Genomic DNA, 13,147 nt, shown 5'->3' with positions numbered 1-13,147 from the left:
ACACGCAATTGAACATATTGCAGAACTCAACGGCTGCCTTTATAGTTATGGCGTAGCAATAATTTAGCTTGGTAGCTACAAAATCGTTGCAAAAACGTACTGACTGTGCAACCTTTTAATCGAAATCAAAACGACAAAGAAAATAACAAGACTTACGGGTGGATATGATTAACTCCAAAAGCAATCTACTAAGAATGAATTGCATTCGTGTTAATTGCAGTCACTAATGTCGCAATAAATAACCAATTAACGATATGAAGTCGATGCCAACAGTACCCCCACGGCGGAAGATGCTTTCCGGGTAGTTGTCAGCTACTGCACGTACGTCATTTACACGCACGAGGCGATTGTTTCGTTTCAAACGTCTGCATGGAACAAACATTTATTCTCAAATGCGATGGAGATGGTAGTATCCAATTGCTTTCGTTGTGGTCTGAAATCGTACGCGAACAAACAATAGTTAAAATTCCCTACGCCTAATTTACAATTAACTCCATACATTTTAATAAAACTTGTCCGGTTATAACTTCTCGCGTGAAGAATAGCTTGAGTTTTTTTTTGCATTCAAACAATTTACAATTATTTACCGCCAATTCATGTTGCGCAAGGATGACACACATATATAACAATGATGACACAAACATGTGGATAATATGCAAATAATGATAGCTTTGAGTATTGTCATACGTCAAGGTCTTCAGACCCGGAGTAAAAATCAAACTTGTCTCCAGCATGGGCAGAATTGGCATTGTAACGGTTCACGAGGTATTTACGGCTACATTAGGAGAGGAATTTGTATGTGAAATATGACTTTCGGCTTGGTCGTATCCGCGAATCTCCCACAATGCATTTTGTTGACACGCAGTCTTCATAGAGTGCTACATGCAATCTGCGGCCTGAAAAAAACGAGTCGCTCATTAAAACCTGCTAGTAGTCTACTGTTGAACTTGCAGGCAATCACTGCGTATATTTACAAACTAAATTTTCTTGATTTGGCATTCTTTTAAGAAGACTGACTTTTGTATTAAAAAAAAAAACGGCCGAGCAACGCCATATTAATCGCTTCAACGCCATCAAAGATGGTCTCAACAGAAATTGGGGATTCTTGAGTCATTATCAACACGACGATGCCGCACGCCGCAGGAACGATGCCGCAACACGACGACGCCAACTAACGGCAGTTTATCGTTTCACATGCAGTGCCCTTTTTTGACCATCTTGCGCTTGCTTGTTATATCGCATTGTGTTTATTTACACCTGATGAAGCGAGGGAAACTCGCGAAAGCTAGTGTGCATTTTTGAATACAAAAGTCAGTCTTCTTAAAAGAGTGCCAAATCAAGAGAATTCAGTTCGTAGATATATAAGACTGATACGGCACGTTAAATAATTTGCGTATATTTAAATTACCTACATCCCAAACCCTGGTATTCTGTCCAGCCAACAAGTCTTTTTGGACGTTTGATAGCTTGCGAGAGAGTAGCGCACGACAAGCAGTCGTGCGCTACTCTTCGAGCCTCGCGTCTGGATGAAAACAGTTGTACATGGCCCTGTGATTTCTCACTGAAAACACGATTTACCTTATTTTTCTATTGACAAGTAGAATTATTATTACACCGTATCCATGTAAAGGAAGTTGAAAAAAATGGCAGTTTATATTTCTACGTAAGCTCATGTCAAAATTTGAGAAAAGCCAAAACTTAAAAGTCATACGTGACGTAGGTTAATCCGCGATATCATGCTTCAACAATCCAAAACAACCCCTAAACAAGAAGCAAGGTGACGTCACAGTTCGTGGGTATACGTCATCGGCAGACCGCTCCGCCCCTCTTTGGCGTCACCGACCGGCGTCTCGCCTAGTTTTTGTTCGAGTCCCTGCCAAGTTCGGTCGGAGTAAAATTGTGCTGCGGAAATATATTTAATCAATTGTCAATCATTGTTTGCAAATTTGTAAACCAGGACAGGTAGGGAAAATCTTTTAGACAAATATAATGACCCATATAACTGCTGTGTATTTGCTAATGAATTTCCAAGCAGTCATATGGGCTATATTGTTTATGAATATGTCTTTCGACAAAATCTGTAACCATAACATTCAACAAAGGAGTGACAGGCGCGGGTTTTGAACTCAGAGGTTATGGCCTGTTATTTCGACTACAACAGGGTAGAATGCAATACAGGTTGTGACGTTGGCAATATATTAAAAACAAATACATCAGGTGATTTTACAGCAGAAGAGTTGCATGCTCTCGCACACCATAGCAGGATTTCCGTACCGCGAAGGCCTTCAATTGGCGTTCACAGCTATCGTATATCAATCAAACGACATTATGAGATTGCAGCCAAGCTGGAGCAAAGTCACTTTGGAACCTTACGAGCATGTTACTGACATTTATTATTGTTTGAAGCAAAATGGAAACCGAGCACTTTGCAGACCAAGTGGGAAAGTGTTGTTTGTTGAAGAGCAAACTTTACACTAAGTTTTACCTGATGAAAAAGGATGGAATACACTAAGAGCCTTTTCCCTATTATCTACTCGTATTATCTACTCTGATTATTTGCACACATAAACAAAATATTACCAGGTAGTAGTTCGGTGAAGTTGGTGACGTAGGTCTCTCCCCATTGTCTGTTAGCGTTGCATGCGACCTCAACCTCATACGGGGTAGCTATCGGTTTAAAGAAGTCTCGTGCGTCAACGATACTTTCGTCAGGGCATGCCACCATCACAAATATATCGATCTATAACAAGCAGGTTATACAAATATATCGGCTACATGTCTGCAAGATAAGGTTTAGGTAGGGGTTCTTAAAGTGGGGAGTATGCCCAATGGTGGTAGAGGGGCAAAATGGTAAGGTGGGTTTAGGTTTAAGACACAATAAAATAATCTCTTGGCTTGCCTTGTGTTATCACACTGTTTTCCTTTAAGTTAACTGAGAATGCAAAGCATGTAAGCAATAAGCAACGGTTAGCAGGTTCTAGTGTGGGGTGGCCAAAATGTTTGAAAATGACAAGTTTAGGTTTTCAATAAGTAAGTTTGATTGTGGCTTCTTTGGCATTCAACAATTTTTAACCTGGTATCAAAGATTTTTTGGGGTTACAGTTCAAATCGCAACCACAAAAGCCTTTAATGAATTACATCCATGTACGCAGTAATATTTCATGCAATGGCATGATAGGCAGGATCATGTGAAGGTTGCCTGGCAAGTTGTGCGCTTGCGCACCAGTGTACCTTGGCCACAATATACCCCGTGAAACCACTGAGCTCCTGTAGCTCAGTTGGTAGAGCGTTGGGCCTGGTTAGCCCAGGGTCATGAGTTCAAACCTCACCGGGAGCTTGATTTTTCAAATCTTGCTTCGACTTGTCAGGAAAAAGTGGCTGATCCAGCTGGGCTGCATTGCCTGGGCTGCCAAGCCTGAAAACCTCATGATTACATCCATGTACTCATGATTTGAACATGGGCGTCCACAGAAAAACATTTAGGGGAGTTGGATAACTTTTTTTATGTTCTTTTAAACCACTACCTTAACAAAAGGTAAACTTTCCACGTTTCCCACTCCAGATGTCAGTGGTTTTAAACAAAAACAATATCTTACTCACTTCAGGAAAGTTGGCAAGTTTTTGTGGGTTAAGTTTTCCGACAACGAAGGTGTACGTTTTCTTGCCAGATTTCTTTAGTATTTCTTTGAGGTGTTTGATGATCTCTCGGAACCCAGCCATGCCCATCGTACCGACAAGGATCCCAACAGTTTGTGAATCTTTCATTTTCTCTGTGATGAAATAACGCTTCATCAAAAACCTGGAATGTATAAAAAAATTTCATTTTTAGTAACTGTACACAGGTTTCATGATAAATCACCCAACCCACAAAGCATTTTATTGACTTGGAGCTTAAGGACAAATCATTAACACCTACAATTAAATTACAAATGTGTAAATGCCATTTGTTATAAAGATACTAACTATTTTTACAACATCAGATGTCCTGGTAACCAGGGCTATATAACAGAAGTATACAAATACATAATTTTGTTACTTTTACACAAGAACTGAAAAAAAACTATGTGGTAAATGTCATGAACCTTAAAACATTGAAATTCATCTTAAAAAGGGTTTTCGGAAACTTAAAAGTACACAAAAAGCGCCAAGCCATATCTGTGACACTGATAAAATATCTACACATTACTTGTTGGTTGTGGTGGAGAGCGTGTTGCATTCAAGTGAATTGGGATTGTAGACAAAACCCTGGCAGTTTGGATGTTGCAGTTGGAAGTTGCGCAACATTTCACTCTTTTTACTTCCGACAAAGAAGAGTGAATATTCATCGACACCAAAACCTTCCTTCAATGAGATTTTGAATGACTGAAACTCGAAGACCTATGGAGTACAAAGTAAAATTTCAATCCAAAAATTGAAAGGTAAACAAACAGAAAGCCATTGGCACAAAATAGGTTTCATTTCATTCAAGTACACCTTTAATATAGCATCTTTTATGTTGTTGTTTTTTATTGGTGATTTATAGTTCTAACCAAAGGATGATACTAAATGATCATTACTGATTGGTCAGTTGTTTCTTGTGTTGACTTTGAGGGATTTTTGATAGCACATGTACAATCAGGACAGGAGTTTGTACAAAAATCCTCATCAATTTTGTCAGATGGTGAGGTAGACTTTGGTGGTTGAGGAATCTTCAACTTTGCTGTGCACAAATTGGTGTATTCTGTGCTCAGTTTGACAAACAATTCTTCTGTAACAAAAACAAAGCAAAGCAATTGACAAATTTTTAATGTAGAATCAATATTACGGCTGTTACAGTCCACAATTATCAATGCAACTACAATAACTAAATGTTAGTGGTTTACTTTTTGTCAATTTTATTCTCATTAAATACCAGATCCATTGAAAAAGATAAAAAAATGCTAAAATTATGATAAATTGTATGGCATATCAAATTGTTTGGGTCTACAAGCATCAAAAATAAAAGCGATAAAAAATTGTACATAACTCACCTAATGACTTGAGATACGACACAGCAGAAAGTAAAATTACTTTCTTATTTCTGTCCACAAAACACTTTGAAAATGCATCAGCCACATGATCCACATTAAGATTGCCTCTCCCAAATACATACAAGGTTGGAGTTTTTGTGTTGGCCAACACAGAAGCTTTGCCATAGTGGATTATGAGGTCACTGTTAATATGCTGAGCTGCTACTTCGTCAACATCATAACTATAAAAACATTGGTGATTTGTATATGTTACCAATCATACCATTATAAACACCGCTTTTCCTGTGCTGCTATTGTCGTCATATGAAAGCTATGTTGCATAAAGACATTTGTTCATAGCATGAAGTTGTGTGATTTTATTTAAATTTACAAAATGTTCCAGTTAGTTTATTACAATACAATATCTTCATTTCATATCACTTGTCGCATTTTAAATGGAGCATTTTGTGCCAGCATACTTAAAAAATAATATTTTTGTGAAATAGTTGAAACAATGTGCATAATATTACAGTGTTTCAAACATGGAAACAAGAAAGAAACTTGCAACATCAACAACCCATTGTTTAATGATAAAACTTTTGCAGTATATCCTAGCATGTAATCTATTACCTTCCATATGAAGTATCAGCCAGTACGTAAAAATCAGCATTTGTATTGTCTTGTAGTTGTGTGGCAACTTTCGCAGCATCTCCTAACATGTAGTCAGGAAACTGAAGGGCAACTTTCAAACACTTGTTTTCCTGCAAAACATGTGTATAAAGTTGTAAGAGATTGTTAATATGAAAAGAATTTACAGCTGATTATAATTGGATTTGACCAATTCTACAGATAAATTAAAATACTAAAATATTATTTCTGATAAGGCGGGAGAAAAACTAGCAAAATTCAGTCTTAAAAAAAATTTTAATACATCAGGTTTTAAAAAAAATTTCAACAGTGCCTTCCATTCCAACCATATTGGATAAAATGGATTTATCTTCTGCGCACTTTTGCAAAAATTTACCAATAATCCATGCAATATTAATTAGCTAATGCATTAACATACGAAAAAAAGTAGCATACATCTGTGCAATTAACGATCGCCAAAAAAAGTCCTCCACACAAAAAACAAATTTTTCAATCTGGCTTTCCTTAAGGACCTATATGGGTATTAGATAGGAGAAATCCTGTGTTCAAGGCCCTCGGCTGTAATGCATCTAGCGACTGTTCCGCTTGTTTCCCAATGACCGTTGATGGGTCTTGTGACTTACATAGGGACCTGGAATTCTACAAAGTTGAAAAAAAAAAATTGCTCCTGGATGAGACTGTACAGAGCAAGGACTTTTTGGGCCTCCTGGAAGATCATATGACCAACAGGGGGGTATACCCAGCCCTTGGGGGAGGGCATTGACACTTTTTCAACAACTAAATTTGATGCCATCGCATAGAGAAGAGTTGGAACTTACAAAAAAATGCAAATGAGTGGGTAGTTGAACGATTCATTTTTCTGCAAAATCCAGTTCCATTTTTGGTTGCTCTTTTAACCAAAATATTGAGTAACCAGGGGGGCAAATGGCCCTAGGGGGGTGGCTAAACCATTTTTTCGGAGACTAATTTTGATCAAGATTTGTAGATATGAAATGGATCTTTCATAAAATCACAAATGATTGGACACTTAAACGATTCATTTTGCCACAAACACAGCCTGATTTTTTTGCTCCATTTTCAACATAAATTTCAGCAGCACCCACCAGCAAGTTACTACCTAATTGGAATAGCTCAAAACCACACTAAAACTGCCCCAAACACCTTAAAATTCGCCATGACAACAGCACGCACATGTGCGCTCATTCAACCGTAAATTTAACTTAATTGCGTCACTGCTTTGCTTGGTGATGCATGACTTTGCATTGTGACACAGGTCTACACGGTGGGCATTTCCCAGCACCAAAACTAATTTTCATAGAAATACCAATATGCGTCCTTCAATAGAAGGTCAATGGACCAGATTCCCAATTGGCCTAAGCCGCAAAGTATATGGGACATTCACCTATCACAATGTGAAGTTTCACACCTGGTTGATCATCGATCCCAGAGTTATGGCTGTTTTTGCCAACACCCCCTAAACAACAGAAAATGGCCTTATCAGCAGGGCTACAAGCAGTACAGCTAATAGGCAGAAAATGATGCCACCGACCTTAAGCGGTTCACATAAATTACACCGAAACATCATGCACCAGTCATGGCAACACCCATTTGTATGCACACATGCTCAATGACACAACAAAAGTTTCAATTAATCAATATTCGAGGCTAATTAGTCACATGCATAATGGCAAGAAATCATGGCTATCTCCAAAGCATGAAAATGACATGAAAAAAGTGCTGTTAAGTGGCCCACAAGACCTTGCAAAGTGTTTTGTATTGAAATTTAATGGCCCAAACACAATTAGGAACTACTGTACATGTCAACAAGTGCAGTACATACAGGAAATACATTGTTGGTTGCGGCAGTTTCAGCAGTGGGTTTATTGGAATCCTTTCGTCTGAAGTATCACCCACCGGCATTGGACCACTTCTTTCTGTGGCAATAAATACAGTACTTAGGCCACAAAATAATTATATTTCATGTATTATGACTAAACAAGATGAAAAAGCCTTTAATTCAAGATTTTGCAAAATAGGTCAACAAAAGAATGGATGCTGTGAAAGACAGCACATGCAACAAATGCCATGACGAATGAACAATACATTGCAAAAACTATGTGTTATAAATGACTCAAAATGTGTTGCGGAATGACAATAGAGGAAATGCCTGCATTTTAAGCTATATTTCAAGTTGTTTGAAAGCTGAAAGTCAAGCAACAGACCCCATACTTTATGTACATTAGGGCATTGAAAAAATTCATTTTTGTCACTAGGTGGCGACTGATGACTGGAGCTGGTTTAAAATCCTCCTATGATGTTTAACTTACATAAATAAACATATTTCAGTGTAAATTTAATGTCTATTTCACCATTTAAAAAATTTGACATTTCGCCTTAAGGACCTATATGGGTATTAGATAGGAGAAATCCTGTGTTCAAGGCCCTCGGCTGTAATGCATCTAGCGACTGTTCCGCTTGTTTCCCAATGACCGTTGATGGGTCTTGTGACTTACATAGGGACCTGGAATTCTACAAAGTTGAAAAAAAAAAATTGCTCCTGGATGAGACTGTACAGAGCAAGGACTTTTTGGGCCTCCTGGAAGATCATATGACCAACAGGGGGGTATACCCAGCCCTTGGGGGAGGGCATTGACACTTTTTCAACAACTAAATTTGATGCCATCGCATAGAGAAGAGTTGGAACTTACAAAAAAATGCAAATGAGTGGGTAGTTGAACGATTCATTTTTCTGCAAAATCCAGTTCCATTTTTGGTTGCTCTTTTAACCAAAATATTGAGTAACCAGGGGGGCAAATGGCCCTAGGGGGGTGGCTAAACCATTTTTTCGGAGACTAATTTTGATCAAGATTTGTAGATATGAAATGGATCTTTCATAAAATCACAAATGATTGGACACTTAAACGATTCATTTTGCCACAAACACAGCCTGATTTTTTTGCTCCATTTTCAACATAAATTTCAGCAGCACCCACCAGCAAGTTACTACCTAATTGGAATAGCTCAAAACCACACTAAAACTGCCCCAAACACCTTAAAATTCGCCATGACAACAGCACGCACATGTGCGCTCATTCAACCGTAAATTTAACTTAATTGCGTCACTGCTTTGCTTGGTGATGCATGACTTTGCATTGTGACACAGGTCTACACGGTGGGCATTTCCCAGCACCAAAACTAATTTTCATAGAAATACCAATATGCGTCCTTCAATAGAAGGTCAATGGACCAGATTCCCAATTGGCCTAAGCCGCAAAGTATATGGGACATTCACCTATCACAATGTGAAGTTTCACACCTGGTTGATCATCGATCCCAGAGTTATGGCTGTTTTTGCCAACACCCCCTAAACAACAGAAAATGGCCTTATCAGCAGGGCTACAAGCAGTACAGCTAATAGGCAGAAAATGATGCCACCGACCTTAAGCGGTTCACATAAATTACACCGAAACATCATGCACCAGTCATGGCAACACCCATTTGTATGCACACATGCTCAATGACACAACAAAAGTTTCAATTAATCAATATTCGAGGCTAATTAGTCACATGCATAATGGCAAGAAATCATGGCTATCTCCAAAGCATGAAAATGACATGAAAAAAGTGCTGTTAAGTGGCCCACAAGACCTTGCAAAGTGTTTTGTATTGAAATTTAATGGCCCAAACACAATTAGGAACTACTGTACATGTCAACAAGTGCAGTACATACAGGAAATACATTGTTGGTTGCGGCAGTTTCAGCAGTGGGTTTATTGGAATCCTTTCGTCTGAAGTATCACCCACCGGCATTGGACCACTTCTTTCTGTGGCAATAAATACAGTACTTAGGCCACAAAATAATTATATTTCATGTATTATGACTAAACAAGATGAAAAAGCCTTTAATTCAAGATTTTGCAAAATAGGTCAACAAAAGAATGGATGCTGTGAAAGACAGCACATGCAACAAATGCCATGACGAATGAACAATACATTGCAAAAACTATGTGTTATAAATGACTCAAAATGTGTTGCGGAATGACAATAGAGGAAATGCCTGCATTTTAAGCTATATTTCAAGTTGTTTGAAAGCTGAAAGTCAAGCAACAGACCCCATACTTTATGTACATTAGGGCATTGAAAAAATTCATTTTTGTCACTAGGTGGCGACTGATGACTGGAGCTGGTTTAAAATCCTCCTATGATGTTTAACTTACATAAATAAACATATTTCAGTGTAAATTTAATGTCTATTTCACCATTTAAAAAATTTGACATTTCGCCTTAAGGACCTATATGGGTATTAGATAGGAGAAATCCTGTGTTCAAGGCCCTCGGCTGTAATGCATCTAGCGACTGTTCCGCTTGTTTCCCAATGACCGTTGATGGGTCTTGTGACTTACATAGGGACCTGGAATTCTACAAAGTTGAAAAAAAAAAATTGCTCCTGGATGAGACTGTACAGAGCAAGGACTTTTTGGGCCTCCTGGAAGATCATATGACCAACAGGGGGGTATACCCAGCCCTTGGGGGAGGGCATTGACACTTTTTCAACAACTAAATTTGATGCCATCGCATAGAGAAGAGTTGGAACTTACAAAAAAATGCAAATGAGTGGGTAGTTGAACGATTCATTTTTCTGCAAAATCCAGTTCCATTTTTGGTTGCTCTTTTAACCAAAATATTGAGTAACCAGGGGGGCAAATGGCCCTAGGGGGGTGGCTAAACCATTTTTTCGGAGACTAATTTTGATCAAGATTTGTAGATATGAAATGGATCTTTCATAAAATCACAAATGATTGGACACTTAAACGATTCATTTTGCCACAAACACAGCCTGATTTTTTTGCTCCATTTTCAACATAAATTTCAGCAGCACCCACCAGCAAGTTACTACCTAATTGGAATAGCTCAAAACCACACTAAAACTGCCCCAAACACCTTAAAATTCGCCATGACAACAGCACGCACATGTGCGCTCATTCAACCGTAAATTTAACTTAATTGCGTCACTGCTTTGCTTGGTGATGCATGACTTTGCATTGTGACACAGGTCTACACGGTGGGCATTTCCCAGCACCAAAACTAATTTTCATAGAAATACCAATATGCGTCCTTCAATAGAAGGTCAATGGACCAGATTCCCAATTGGCCTAAGCCGCAAAGTATATGGGACATTCACCTATCACAATGTGAAGTTTCACACCTGGTTGATCATCGATCCCAGAGTTATGGCTGTTTTTGCCAACACCCCCTAAACAACAGAAAATGGCCTTATCAGCAGGGCTACAAGCAGTACAGCTAATAGGCAGAAAATGATGCCACCGACCTTAAGCGGTTCACATAAATTACACCGAAACATCATGCACCAGTCATGGCAACACCCATTTGTATGCACACATGCTCAATGACACAACAAAAGTTTCAATTAATCAATATTCGAGGCTAATTAGTCACATGCATAATGGCAAGAAATCATGGCTATCTCCAAAGCATGAAAATGACATGAAAAAAGTGCTGTTAAGTGGCCCACAAGACCTTGCAAAGTGTTTTGTATTGAAATTTAATGGCCCAAACACAATTAGGAACTACTGTACATGTCAACAAGTGCAGTACATACAGGAAATACATTGTTGGTTGCGGCAGTTTCAGCAGTGGGTTTATTGGAATCCTTTCGTCTGAAGTATCACCCACCGGCATTGGACCACTTCTTTCTGTGGCAATAAATACAGTACTTAGGCCACAAAATAATTATATTTCATGTATTATGACTAAACAAGATGAAAAAGCCTTTAATTCAAGATTTTGCAAAATAGGTCAACAAAAGAATGGATGCTGTGAAAGACAGCACATGCAACAAATGCCATGACGAATGAACAATACATTGCAAAAACTATGTGTTATAAATGACTCAAAATGTGTTGCGGAATGACAATAGAGGAAATGCCTGCATTTTAAGCTATATTTCAAGTTGTTTGAAAGCTGAAAGTCAAGCAACAGACCCCATACTTTATGTACATTAGGGCATTGAAAAAATTCATTTTTGTCACTAGGTGGCGACTGATGACTGGAGCTGGTTTAAAATCCTCCTATGATGTTTAACTTACATAAATAAACATATTTCAGTGTAAATTTAATGTCTATTTCACCATTTAAAAAATTTGACATTTCGCCTTAAGGACCTATATGGGTATTAGATAGGAGAAATCCTGTGTTCAAGGCCCTCGGCTGTAATGCATCTAGCGACTGTTCCGCTTGTTTCCCAATGACCGTTGATGGGTCTTGTGACTTACATAGGGACCTGGAATTCTACAAAGTTGAAAAAAAAAAATTGCTCCTGGATGAGACTGTACAGAGCAAGGACTTTTTGGGCCTCCTGGAAGATCATATGACCAACAGGGGGGTATACCCAGCCCTTGGGGGAGGGCATTGACACTTTTTCAACAACTAAATTTGATGCCATCGCATAGAGAAGAGTTGGAACTTACAAAAAAATGCAAATGAGTGGGTAGTTGAACGATTCATTTTTCTGCAAAATCCAGTTCCATTTTTGGTTGCTCTTTTAACCAAAATATTGAGTAACCAGGGGGGCAAATGGCCCTAGGGGGGTGGCTAAACCATTTTTTCGGAGACTAATTTTGATCAAGATTTGTAGATATGAAATGGATCTTTCATAAAATCACAAATGATTGGACACTTAAACGATTCATTTTGCCACAAACACAGCCTGATTTTTTTGCTCCATTTTCAACATAAATTTCAGCAGCACCCACCAGCAAGTTACTACCTAATTGGAATAGCTCAAAACCACACTAAAACTGCCCCAAACACCTTAAAATTCGCCATGACAACAGCACGCACATGTGCGCTCATTCAACCGTAAATTTAACTTAATTGCGTCACTGCTTTGCTTGGTGATGCATGACTTTGCATTGTGACACAGGTCTACACGGTGGGCATTTCCCAGCACCAAAACTAATTTTCATAGAAATACCAATATGCGTCCTACACCAGAAAAGACCAAAAGTTTTTTTTTCGGAGTGAAAATAGTTATGCAACTTTTAATCACCACTCTTTATGCTGTTAGACCATACCTAGTGAGACAACAAACAATGCTTTATGCATCAACAAAGTCTAGAAAGGTTCCTCTAAATATAACAGGCTGGGAAAGTTTGTTTTTACAGCGAGTTAGGGTTGGTGGTTGAGGTTTGGATTAGGATCAGGGAAGGGATAGTGATGTCTTTCTGTATATTAAAAGGAACTTTCTGTGTGGAAAAATCTTAAATATCAGTAGTTACGGTGCTCGGGGACAATACAGGGTTTATGCGTTAGTGCGGTTCACAAGTTGCAGTAAAAATACATATTTAACAATCAAACCTTGATATATTTTGCGCAGCGTGAAATCTCATACATTTCCCACAAAGACGTAGCAAGTGGTGCGGCTTCATCTACATCTACACCACGGGAAAGAACTTCAAAGTCGTTTGAACTGAAATCCGAAGTCATCTTCC

General features: G+C 38.5%; 1 protein-coding gene and 1 pseudogene across 8 annotated transcripts in view; one reads left to right on the top strand and one right to left on the bottom strand.

The window, feature by feature from the left end:
• The window catches only part of LOC145916138 (uncharacterized), a 62,695-nt gene that overhangs the window by 29,243 nt on the left and 20,305 nt on the right, over positions 1–13,147 (top strand). The gene's annotated exons all lie outside the window — the stretch shown is intronic.
• On the bottom strand, positions 101–13,143 carry LOC145916532 (2-(3-amino-3-carboxypropyl)histidine synthase subunit 2-like; annotated as a pseudogene). The gene is made up of 10 exons (XR_014404747.1): positions 13,014–13,143; positions 5,619–5,749; positions 5,010–5,230; positions 4,557–4,747; positions 4,187–4,377; positions 3,601–3,799; positions 2,486–2,740; positions 1,712–1,902; positions 1,409–1,561; positions 101–896 (listed from the first exon to the last, which is right to left on the bottom strand). The product of XR_014404747.1 is annotated as a 2-(3-amino-3-carboxypropyl)histidine synthase subunit 2-like (transcript).

This window comes from Ascidia mentula, chromosome 1, assembly GCF_947561715.1.
Source record: "Ascidia mentula chromosome 1, kaAscMent1.1, whole genome shotgun sequence".
In the NCBI taxonomy this organism is placed as follows: Eukaryota; Metazoa; Chordata; class Ascidiacea; order Phlebobranchia; family Ascidiidae; genus Ascidia; species Ascidia mentula.
Note: the sequence above shows the minus strand (reverse complement) of the source record. Positions and strands in the feature narration are given on the sequence as shown.